The sequence below is a fragment of the Pan troglodytes genome, chromosome X (assembly GCF_028858775.2).
Source record: "Pan troglodytes isolate AG18354 chromosome X, NHGRI_mPanTro3-v2.0_pri, whole genome shotgun sequence".
NCBI classification, from domain to species: Eukaryota; Metazoa; Chordata; class Mammalia; order Primates; family Hominidae; genus Pan; species Pan troglodytes.
In genome coordinates, this window is record NC_072421.2 from 28299272 (window position 1) to 28311492 (window position 12221).

The window sequence follows — 12221 nt, forward strand, 5'->3', positions numbered from 1 at the left end:
ACCTAGGTATTAAGCCCAGCATGCATTAGCCATCCTTTCTAATACTCTCTCCCCACACCCCACCCCCGACAGGCTGCAGTGTGTGTTGTTCTCCTCCCTGTGTCCACGTGTTCTCATTGTTCAGCTCACACTTACAAGTGAGAACATGTGGTGCTTGGTTTTCTGTTCCTGCATTAGTTTGCTGAGGATAATGGCTTCCAGCTTCATCCATGTCCCTGCAAAGGACATGATCTCGTTCCTTTTTATGCCTGCATAATATTCCATAGTGTATATGTACAACATTTTCTTTATCCAGTCTTTCATTGATGGGCATTTGGGTTGATTCCATGTCCTTGCTATTGTGAATAGTGCTGTAGTTAACATATGTGTTCATGTATCTCTTTAATAGAATGATTTACATTCCTTTGGGTATATACCCAGTAATGGGATAGCTGGGTCAAATTGTATTTCTGGTTTTAGCTCTTTGAGGAATCACCACACTGTCTTCCACAATGGCAGAACTAATTTACATTCCCACCAACAGTGTTAAAGTTTCCTTCTGCTCCACAACCTCACCAGCATCTGTTGTTTCTTGACTTTTTAATAATGGCCATTCCAACTGACGTGAGATGGTATCTCATTGTGGTTTTGATTTACATTTCTCTAATGATCAGTGATGATGAGCTTTTTTTCATATGTTTGTTGGCTGCATGAATGTCTTCTTTTGAGAAGTGTCTGTTCATGTCCTTTGCCCACTTTTTAATGGGGTTGTTTTTTTCTTGTAAATGTGTTTGAGTTTCTTGCAGATTCTGGATATTAGACCTTTGTCAGGTGGACAGATTGCAAAGATTTTCTCCCACTCTGTAGGTTGCCTGTTCATTCTGATGGTAGTTTCTTTTGCTGTGCAGAAGCTCTTTAATTAGATATCATTTGTCAATTTTTGCTTTTGTTAAGATATATAATGTTTTATTTCCTTAGAACAACTATTTAAAAATACCCATGTTCTCCTTTCAGTCTCTAGAGAAATGTGAAATTTTTAAAGTACATACAAGCATAGTCTACCAACCATGTACAGTTCTGATTGCATTTTCAATCCTATAATTTTCATGAGAGCATAATTTTTTATTCTGTTGAATTGCCATAACTTAGTCATTTCTCTATTATAAAATATTCTATTTTACTATTGTTAACAATGTTATAATTAACATCATTTTTCCTAACTTTTGAGAAATAATTTACATAAAATAAAACCAACACATATTAAGTGTATAGTTTTATGAGTTTTGGTGATTGCATGTATTTGTGTAGCCATTCCCACAAACATGATATAGATCCAAAAATTCCATAGTGACTCTTTGAATTAGATTTCCTCCTCTCATCCTCCATCCCAGGTAACCACTGATCAGCTTTTTGTCACTATAGTTTTGCCTTTTCTAGAATTTCATACAAATGGCATCATGTACTATGCAGTCTTTCATGTTTCATTTTCTAACATAGCATCATGTTTTTGAGATTCATTCATGTTTTTGTGTATATCAATATTTTGGTCATTTTGTTCCATAGTATAAATATACCACAATTTGTTTATTCAATCACCACTTTTAGGACACTTCCCCTGCTTCTAGTTTGTGTATAAGCCTATTATGGTTAATTTTATGTGTCAACTTGACTTGGCCACAGGCTGCCCAGTTACTTGGTCAAACATTATTCTGAGTGTGCCTGTGAGAGTGTTTCTGGATGAGATTAACATTTGAATCGGTAGACTGAGTAAAGCAGACTGCCCTCCCTAATGTTGGGGGAGCCCTGATCCAATCAACTGAAGGCCTAAGTAGAAAAAAAAACAGCCAGCCTTTCTGAGAACAAGAGGGAACACTGCCTGCTTAACTGCTTGAGCTGCAACATTACTCTTTTCTGGCTTTCAAACCATGACTGAAACATTGGTTATTCTTGGGTCTCAAGCCTACTGGCTTTCCAAATGGAATTTAAAATCTTGGTTCTCCTGGTTCTTCAGACTTCAGACTCAATCTAATACAACACCATTGGCTCTTCTGGGTCTCTATCTTGCTAACTGCAGGTCTTGGTGCTTCTCAGACAATTCCTTATTACATATGTATGTGTGTGTATGTATGTATATTATATATGTATACATAAAACAGGCACGCATATACACCCACATATATCCTATTGCTTCTGTTTTTCTGAAGAATTTTGACTAGTACAAAGTCTTTCTGTAGACCTATTTTTTAATTTATCTTGGGCAAACATCTAGGAGTGGGACTTCTGGGTCATGAAAAGTGCATATAACAGTGATATTTAATTGGCAAATTTTTTTCAAAATGGCTGCAACATTTTGCATCCCCACCAGCAATGTATGAGAAATGCAGTTGCTTCATATCTTTGTCCAAACCTAGTATTTTCCATTTCTTAGATTTTAGCAATTCTAGTGAATATATCATTGTGGCTTTAATTTTAATTTCCTCATGGTTAATGACATAGAACACTTTTTCTTATGATAATTGGCCATAGATCTATTTCGTTTTGTTAAAGAAAATATGGTAAAATATAAAACATATATAAAGAAAGTGTATTTTAAGAGGTACTTTGGTTAAGTACCTCTTAAAATCATTTACCCATTAAATTTTTTTTTTTTTTTTTGAGACGGAGTCTTGCTGTCACCCAGGCTGGAGTGCAGTGCGATCTTGGCTCACTGAAACCTCCGCCTCCTGGGTTCAAGCGATTCTCCTGCCTCAGCCTCCTGAGTAGCTGGGACTACAGGTGCTTGTCGCCATGCCTGGCTAATTTTTGCATTTTTAGTAGAGGTGGGATTTTGACATGTTGCTCAGGCTGGTCTCAAACTTCTGACCTCAAGTGATCCGCACACCTCAGCCTCCCAAAGTGCTGGGATAACAGGCGTGAGCCACTGTGCCAGGTCAAAAATTTTATTTTCTTGATAGTGAATTAAATTTGTTCTTTATATTTTTTGGATACATGGCCTTTGTTAAATTTATGATTTACAAATATTTTCTTCCATTCGGTGTATGGCAATCAATTTTGTTTCCTAAACCATGTCTGTAAAAGAACAAAAGTCTATTTGTGTTTTGTTTTTCTTTTATGGATTATGCTTTTTTTATATCCTGCTTAAGAAACTTTGTCAAAGTCAATATGACAAATATTTTTTTCCTGTGTTATCTTCAAGTGGTTTTGTATCTTTATCTTACATATAGGTCTATAATTCATTTAAGCTAAATTTTATATATGATTTTGAGTCAAGGGTTTTTTTTAACCATACAGATATCCAATTGTTCCAATAATATTTATTTAAAAATGCATATTTCCCCTATTGGAATACCTTAATACCTATGTCAAAAACCACTTCACCATATATATGTGGGTCTATTTCTGGAATCTTGACTTTGTTTCATTTAGATAATGTCTATTACACCTATACTACACTGCATTAATTATTTTATCGTTATAGTGAGTCTTGAATCAGACAGTAAAAGTTCCCCAAAGTTATTCTTTTTCAAAGCTATTTCAGCTATTGTAGATTATTTTTATTTTCATATATTTATTATAATCAACCTATCAATTTGACTAAGACTCCATTAAATCTATAGATCAATTTGAGAAGAACTGACATTTCAAAAAAATTTAGTCTTCTAATTTATGAAAACTATATGTATTTATGTGTGTGTTCTTTAAGTTAATGTTACCCATGTTTTGTAATTTGGTGTTCAGACCTTATATATATTTTATTAAATGCATTTATAAATAGTTTATTTTTTACTTTATTAAAATTTGAGTTTTAAAATTTATTTCTTAAATATTTTTATTTTATAGAAATACGATTAATTTGTTTATATTGTATTGGTCTTTGTATTTGTATTGGTCTTATAAATTGTAAGCTTGAAAAGTGTGATTGTTAATTGTAATAACTATCTTATAGATTTTAAAGGGTTTTCCACATACATAATTAGATTATCTGCAAATCAAGATGGCTTTGCTTTTTTATTTTTCAATCAAATTGTAGGCCTTTCATTTATTTATCCATTCATTCCATTTATCCTTTTGCACTATCTGATACTTCCAGTATAATGTTGAATATAATGGCAGCAAATACTTTAAAGCTAATCCAATTTAAGAAAATGGTGCATGAGAACAAAAAGAAGGAAAAGTTAAAAGCTAATTAATTTCACTGTTGCTCATAATAAGGTACTGATACATAATGTTTAAACAAAGAAAAGACTAAGGATGTCATATAAATATATATAGAACAAGGATTTTTAAAGTCCTGAATATCGTAGAGCTACAAAATACTAAACGTATTTAAATAAATACAAATGGACATAATTCACCTAATAATTTTTTAGTTTAGGATTGAAACACAAAGCAAACCTAATTCTAATCTATGGAATAAAACAAAGATTGAAAATGAATTGATGGACAAGAGAAATTAGTTAGAAAACAAAATCTGCAAAATAAGAAAACATAAGATTGTTTAAAATAATAAAGTAGATTAGCTCACAGAGGAAAGAAAAAAGCATTAAAACACAAAATAAGAAATAATAGGAGGCAATCAAGTAACTCATAATTTTAAAAAATCACTCACAAACTATTTTATGCAGCCCTATGTAAAAAATCTAAATTAAATGGATAATTTTCTAGAAAAATACAACAGAAGAATAATTACCAGAAGAGAAATTTGAAACAGATAATTTCCCTAGATAACTGGAGAAATTTGTAAATAAAATAATGCCCTCCTCCCTGTGAATAACACCAAGCTCAGATGGTTTCACATGAAATCCTACCAAATCCATAAAGAACAGATCATTCTGATGGTAATTCACCTATTCATGAGTACATAGAAAGCTGAAATATATTAAAATTATTTTCATCAAGTATGAATGACATTTTATCCATAACCTGAAAAATGCACAAAAAGGAAAACCACAGAACATTTTCATTTATCTCTCATTGAGGCATCTCATTTATGCAATTTAATGCAAATTAATATGATTGATCTCTAACAATGTTGAAAAGACATTTTTACTGGATTCAAATCTGTCCTTTTTTAAAAGAAAACAAAATAAAAATACCTTGATAAAATAGAATTCAACAGATACTTCACTAAAATGATTTATGTACAGATGAATCTCGACTTACAATGTGGTTACGTTCTGATAAGCCCATCATAAGTTGAAAATATTGTAGGTTGAAAATGCATTTAATAAACCGAACCTATTGAAGATCATAGGTTAGCCCAGTCTATATTAAACGTGCTCGAAGCTCTTACATTAGTCTAAAATTGGGCAAAACCCTTTAATGCAAATATTATTCTATAATTAAGAATGTATAATTCACATTCAGTAGAAAGCATACTTCAAATTTTGAATTTTTAATTAGTCAAAATTCAAAATTGGATGTGTGGTTTCTACTGAATGTGTATCACTTTCACAACATCATGAAGTCAAAAATTCACAAGTTGAACCATTGTAAGTTGAGGATTGTCTGTGTGTGTGTGTATGTGTGCATGTGTATAATCTTAAAGCACATGTTTATTATAATATACTGCTTGTGTTCCAGATAAAAGCAGGAGGATAACAAAATGCTCACTATCAAAACTGCTACTTAACATTTTATAAGGTGCATTAGCTAATGAGATTAATATGGGAAAGAAATTAGAGATATAACAATGTAAAACAAGGAGGTAAAAGTATTTCATGTAACAGATAATAAGAAAGCGTAACTGTAACCCCAGGAGAATGATCTGAAAAGCTACTAGAAAAAAATAAGTTATTGGGTTATAAAATTAGTATTCAAAAATCAATAGACATCTGCACAAACAAAATCCATTAAAAATCATTAAAAGGATTTTATTCATTTACAATGGCAACAGAACAGGAAAATATATAGAGAAACAAATCTGAAATAAAACTATAGGTTTTCTGAAGGATGCAAGAATTATACTTGTATGGAAAACTATACCATGTTTTATCTAGGAAGACTGAACAATATAAAGATGTCCATTCCCCCAAAGTTAATTTATAAATTATAAAATTTATAAATAACCAAAAATCAAAATCCAGAAGGCCCAAATGAAAAGAGTAATAAATGTTTCTAAATTATTTTTTAAATCAAAAGCAAAGTCAAAAGACAAATGAAGAGCTGTGAAATATCTTTACGATTTGTACCACAGACAAAAGACTAACCTGCTTAATGAATAGAAAAAAAACTCCTAGAAATCAAGAATAGTAAGACCAACAACACAACAGAAAAATGGGCAAAGAAATGAACCGATAATTCTTAGAAAAACAAATACAAACTGAATTTTAAAATAGAAAATGATTCTGAGTTTTTTATAAATTAAAAAATGCAAACACACTCTATAGAGAAGCTTTTCCTTACCTATCATATTCCAGATTTTTAACAAAGCATGGCTGTTGAGACTATGGGAAAACAGCATTCTCATACATTAGTGCTAAGAGTGGAAAATGGTGCAAATCCTATCCAGGACAATCTGCCATTATTTACCAAAATACAAATGCAATTCCCCTTTGACCACAGATCTTCTCTTCCAGGTATTTGTCCTGCAAAAATGCTCATGCATTCTAAATGATATATGAACAGGATTACTCATTGAGATACTGTAATAGTAAACAACTGTAAATAAACCATGTGTATATCAATGGGAAATTTATGAAATAACTGGAGCTATATCTACATAATAGAATATTATGCATCAGTAAGAAGAATGAGTATAGCGTTTATGTACCAAGATAGAGTGATCTCCAATAACATTTTAGAGTAAAAAAAACAAGATAAAATATTGTTTGGTGTGCTACCTTTTTTTTCCTAAGAAATGAAGCTAGTGAATATATTTTCATATTTGCATATATTTGTATTAAACACTAGGAGGATAAGAAAAAATGCAATAAAAATATTTATCAGTACACAGTGCAGTAGAATGGGTTAAGAGGGTGGATAGCAACAAGACTTCCAAACATGCATCTTGTATGATTTTGAATAAATATATTATCTACTCAAAAAATTAACTCTTAAAAAATAATCATAGGAATATGGCCCTGCTCTCTATTTTGAAGAATTATTTTAAATAGTAGATTAAATTTATGTTTCTACTTGGTTTTAGATGATACGATTACATATGAAGAAAAATAAGATTTACTGGATACATTTGATGTAAGAGGCTTTATATATTTCTCAACTATAAGACAAAAAACAGTAATTAACAAACGTTAATTATTGTCTCCACCTCTTTGTGGGGGAACACTATCCCTTGTTTATTTCATATATCATTGAAGACTGGGATAAACTACTGGAAAACTGAGTTTGTAACTGTTTGGAATATAAAAATTCTTTAATTTTCTGCTAGGAAGAACAAGGGGAAAAAAACCTTTTTACTCCAGAAGTCATTACTGTACTGGGTTACCTGTATACTAACTTTAGTGGAATATATTAAATTTATCAGGCAACAGAAAAGAAATGTTATAAAAATCTATTTTGTCAATTCTTTTTTTAAAATACAAAAGATGTAAGCACATTCAATTCTTCACAGCTACAGAATCAATTCTCCAAGTAACAGATTTATATTCACATTTATTAACAATTTGATAGATTGTTGCCAGGTTTTTAACTAAATACAGTCTGTTTGTATATTCTAGGTATATTTTTATTTCAAATTCAGCCATCTCACATATACTTTAAAGTGAGAGGGAAAAAAGTCATATTTTAGCCAAGAAGAACTACCTATATGACATTACTATAAGTAAGTGTATATATTCCATTTCTGAGAAAACGGACTAACAGCTTGAATATTTAAACATATTTGACTCTAAATAATTATTACAGAAAACAAATAAAATATAATATTGTTATGAGACTCATATCAAGTATTGCATCCAGATTTCATGTTGGCAATTCCATATTTATAAATTCTTTTTTTAAAAATAAGAGACATGATAGTAAGTTGTGGTACATTCTAATTGCAAGACAGAAAGACTCCATCCACAAGAGAAAACTATATAAGCCAAGTCAGAATTTTCAGCTGAATCTTTCAGCATGCAGCTCTGTAAGATTCATCCCCAGTGATGGTTACATTGGTCATATTTAGGAAAACAAATATCAAATACTAATCTCATTTCCAAGGACATGCAAAATGCCCAAGGAATGCATTTCCCTTCAAAAATACTGCAAATACTATTTAAGTATTAAGATAGACTCTTAGCTCAGCAATCCCCAAATGGAGGCTGCATTGAGAGTTAATAATAGCTAGAATTGGAGAATTTTGTTTTTATCTGCCCCAAAAAGATTTATTTGTGATAATGACAGATAATAAATTTGACCTGCTGAATATAGATGATGGCATTTTAACAACATAATATATTTATATTTTAAGTCTTTATTTTCAGAGTTAAAATATAAATATATTATGTTTTATAAAGATCTAGATGGGTCCAATAATATACATGGTTAAAAATTGTAAAGATAAATATTATAAATTGCATTTTAAATGTAATTGAACACATATAAGAGGATAGTGTTACAAGTAGAATAATATAACTTGCAAATTAAAATTATTATAAATAATATTTGAAGCTAAAACATAAGTTTATCAGAATAATTCAAAGTATGTTATGAAAATACTCAGAACAAGAAATCGGTTGCTCATCTTTTAAGTGTAAATATATAAGATAAATATATGAAATAAATATATCTATAAATATAAATCAGAACCACTGTTAAAAAATAAAACACTGCAAATACAAATGTTCTTTCAATTTATTTTCTGACAATAATGTAGCTATCTTTGAAAAGAACAAGAGAAATGAGTTAGCAACCTATCTTAATGGTTTGGTATTATCTAAATCTATATAGCTATACTCTCTTGCTTGCGTACCCTACTTGGTCTAACACAAGCTTGATAACTTATATCACAACATAGACCAAAAACTGCCACTTATTATTCAGGTTTCCGTGCCCTTCAGGGCATTTCTCTCTAGTCCTTTTCCCCATAATAAATATTCTCAGTGGCAAAGTGATTATTTTCCCCCCTCTCAGTTCTCATAACCTCGTAATCTGAATGGGATTTGGGAGATCAGTTCTTAACAACTCTTTCTTTCTCTAGACTAATTTACAGTTCTACTTAAAACCAAAGATTATGTAGTTCCTTTCTTTATGCCATTAGCTAACATCAATTATGCACCTACTATGTGCCAGTCATGAGACATGTATTGTCTCATTTATTTTTAGGAACACATTAAGGTAGGTACAACAATTTTATAAGCTTTTAAATATTATGTATTATATATACTTAGCTAAGCAAATCATATGTGTAGAGCATTAGTTATTACAGAGTAAACCCACCCACATAAAGCACTCAGACTAAGAAATAATATATTACTGTTGCTCCAGAGGCCCCATCATACTCCCTCCCCTCTCTGAAAAGGTAATGACTGTCCTGCCTTCCAACAACAGATTATTTTCCTGTTTTGGAACACTTTACAAATGCAGTCACATAATTGAGTTCTTTTTTATCTGGCTTCTTTTGCTCTATGTGTTTGTGAGATTTATCCATAATGTTTTGTGCAGTAGCAGTCCTTGTTTCATTGCTGTATAGCGTGTCCTTGTATGTACAGACAACTCACTTATCCACTTCATTCTTGCATGACATTTTGGTTGTTCCCAAGTTGAGGATATCATGAATAATGATTGTATGAACATTCTTTCCTATGTTTTTTCATGCGCATATGTGTGCTTTCTGTTGGGTATATACTGAATTGTGGTATTGTTGGATCAGGGGATCTGCATATCTGCAAGTTTAATAGATACTGCCAAGCAATATTCCAAAATAGTTCTTTTCACCACACACCCTAATAAGAAGTAAATGAAAGCTCTTTACCAACAATATTGGATGTTTTCAGTCTTTTAAATTGTAGTATTCTAGTGGACATCTCATTGTGGTTTTAGTTTGAATTTCCCTGGTTAATAAACAGGTTGAGCATCTTTCCATAGGATCATAAACTATTTTTATATTTTTATAGAGGATACTGAAAATTTATTGTCCCTTTTCTCACTTGGGTCTTCCAACTTTTTTCATTAACCTATATGTCTCATTTGTGTATATGGGTTGCAAATATACTGGTTTTAAAAATCTTAAATGGTATCATTTGATGAACAGAAGTTCCTCCTTTTAAAATAGTCCGATATGTCAATCTTTCCCATTATCTTTTGGGAAATATTTCCTCTTCCCAAAGCTCATAAAGATATTCTTCTATGACTCATTTATGCCCATTTTTTAATCATTTGAATGCCCTTATGTGTGTGGGCATGCTTCTGGATTCTGTTTTATTTCGTTGATCTATTTGTTTGTCTCTGTATCAACAGCACACTATCTTAATCATAATTTTGATGCCTACAAATTCTTCAACTTTTTTTCTTCAAATATATTTTATCTGTACTTGTATTCTTTTAAAATTTTAGAATCACTTACAATTTTTCAAATTTCCTTTCCTAGCCCCCAAACACACATATAAACACCGTGCTAAAATTTTTATTTAGATTGTATTGAATTTACTAATCAATTTTGGGAAAATTGGCGTCTTTTCAATAATGAGTCTTCCAATCTAAGAACATGTATATAAATTCATTTACTTTTGTATTTTTAATCTCTTTTTGCACTGTTTCCTTCAGTTATAGTTTTCTGTGACGAGATTTTGGATATGTTTAATTATATTTATTTCTAGGCATTTGGCATCTTTTGATGCTATTGTAAATGCACCACTATTATAAATTTCACATTCCAATTGTATCTTGTCTATAGAAATACAATTGCAATGACTAGTTCTACCTGGGTTCTGACCAACTTCATGGGGTAATATCCTGAGAACATTACATTTCAACCTTACTTTGCATGTCTCACACCTCCTGCTTTGGGCTTGCCTACTAAATTCGGGTGTGAAGTGCTACAATAAATATGCAACACAGAACTGCCGATGAGTTAATGCACCTTAGGGAGGTTCAACAAAATTATGGAATCTCAAGGATAAAAACTCCTCCCTTTTACCCCCTGCGTGAATGTTCCTGGGGCACATTTAATACAATTTTTTTACATGATCCCATGGATAGAACCACTAGTCACTTGCAGCAATGGCCAATTCAATGTCTTGTTGTTGTTGTTGTTGTTGTTGTTGTTGTTGTTGTTGTTGTTTGCTTTCCTCTTTTCCCTGCTTGGAATCTCCTTTGGACCTCACTGCTGCTTTCTGAGCACATTTCCTCCAATAAGTGACTCACACACAAACCTTTGTTCCAAAGTCAGTTTTCTTGGCAAGACATCTCACCATCCTATTTAAGGGAAAGCCTTAACCCTTTCAAGTGAGTCATATGGCTGTAAATAATATGGCCTCCTGCTACCTGTCGGGCCTCATGTCTTCTACACTTCCCTTTTTGGAGTCTGCTCCAGCCATTCCGGCCCCTGTGCTAGTTTTCAATCACTCCAGACATCCTCTCTTCTCAGAAAAGTCATGTTTGCTACTTTCTCTGCGTGGACTATTAGATATAGATATAGATACATAGGTATATCTCCATGTGCCTTCCTTTTTCTCCTTAAAGTCTGTTCAGTCAGTACATTCTCTGTGATGTCTTTTTTGTCCAGACTAAAAAATTGCAACAAACATAACCCCATCCAGTCATTCCTATCCTTATCTTCTGCTTTACTTTTCTACTTAGCATATCATCTAATATTAATATATCAGGACATGGGTTTTTATTTGTCTTCCTCACTCTTGTATCCATAGTGCCTATAAAACTGCCTGACATTTAGTAAGGATTCATTAAATATCTTCTCAAGTGAATTTTTTTAAGAGGAAAGGACATCCCTCCACATATGTAAAAAAAAAAGTAAAACAAGAAAATGTTTGAAATAACCATTGAAAGAATAATTTATTAAACTTAAAACATAAGATTAAAAAATAGGTGGAATATAAAGCTCCCTGGAGAGAGAGAGAGGGAGTACTATAAGACACTTCATGTTTAGCAAGACGAAAGTGGGGAGTCTTCAGTTCTTTAGGATGTGGGCATGAAGAAGACATGGGGGAAGTAGCTCTAGTGAGGTATAATTTGTATTCAATACAATCCACTCATTTTAATTGTATGGTTTGATGAATTTTAAGAAATGTATTCAGTCATATACCTATCAAGGCAATTATGATATAAATAGAATATTTCCA

General features: G+C 31.7%; 1 protein-coding gene across 6 annotated transcripts in view; it reads left to right on the plus strand.

The window, feature by feature from the left end:
- DCAF8L2 (DDB1 and CUL4 associated factor 8 like 2) overlaps positions 1-12221 on the plus strand; it is a 163215-nt gene that overhangs the window by 130350 nt on the left and 20644 nt on the right. The gene's annotated exons all lie outside the window — the stretch shown is intronic.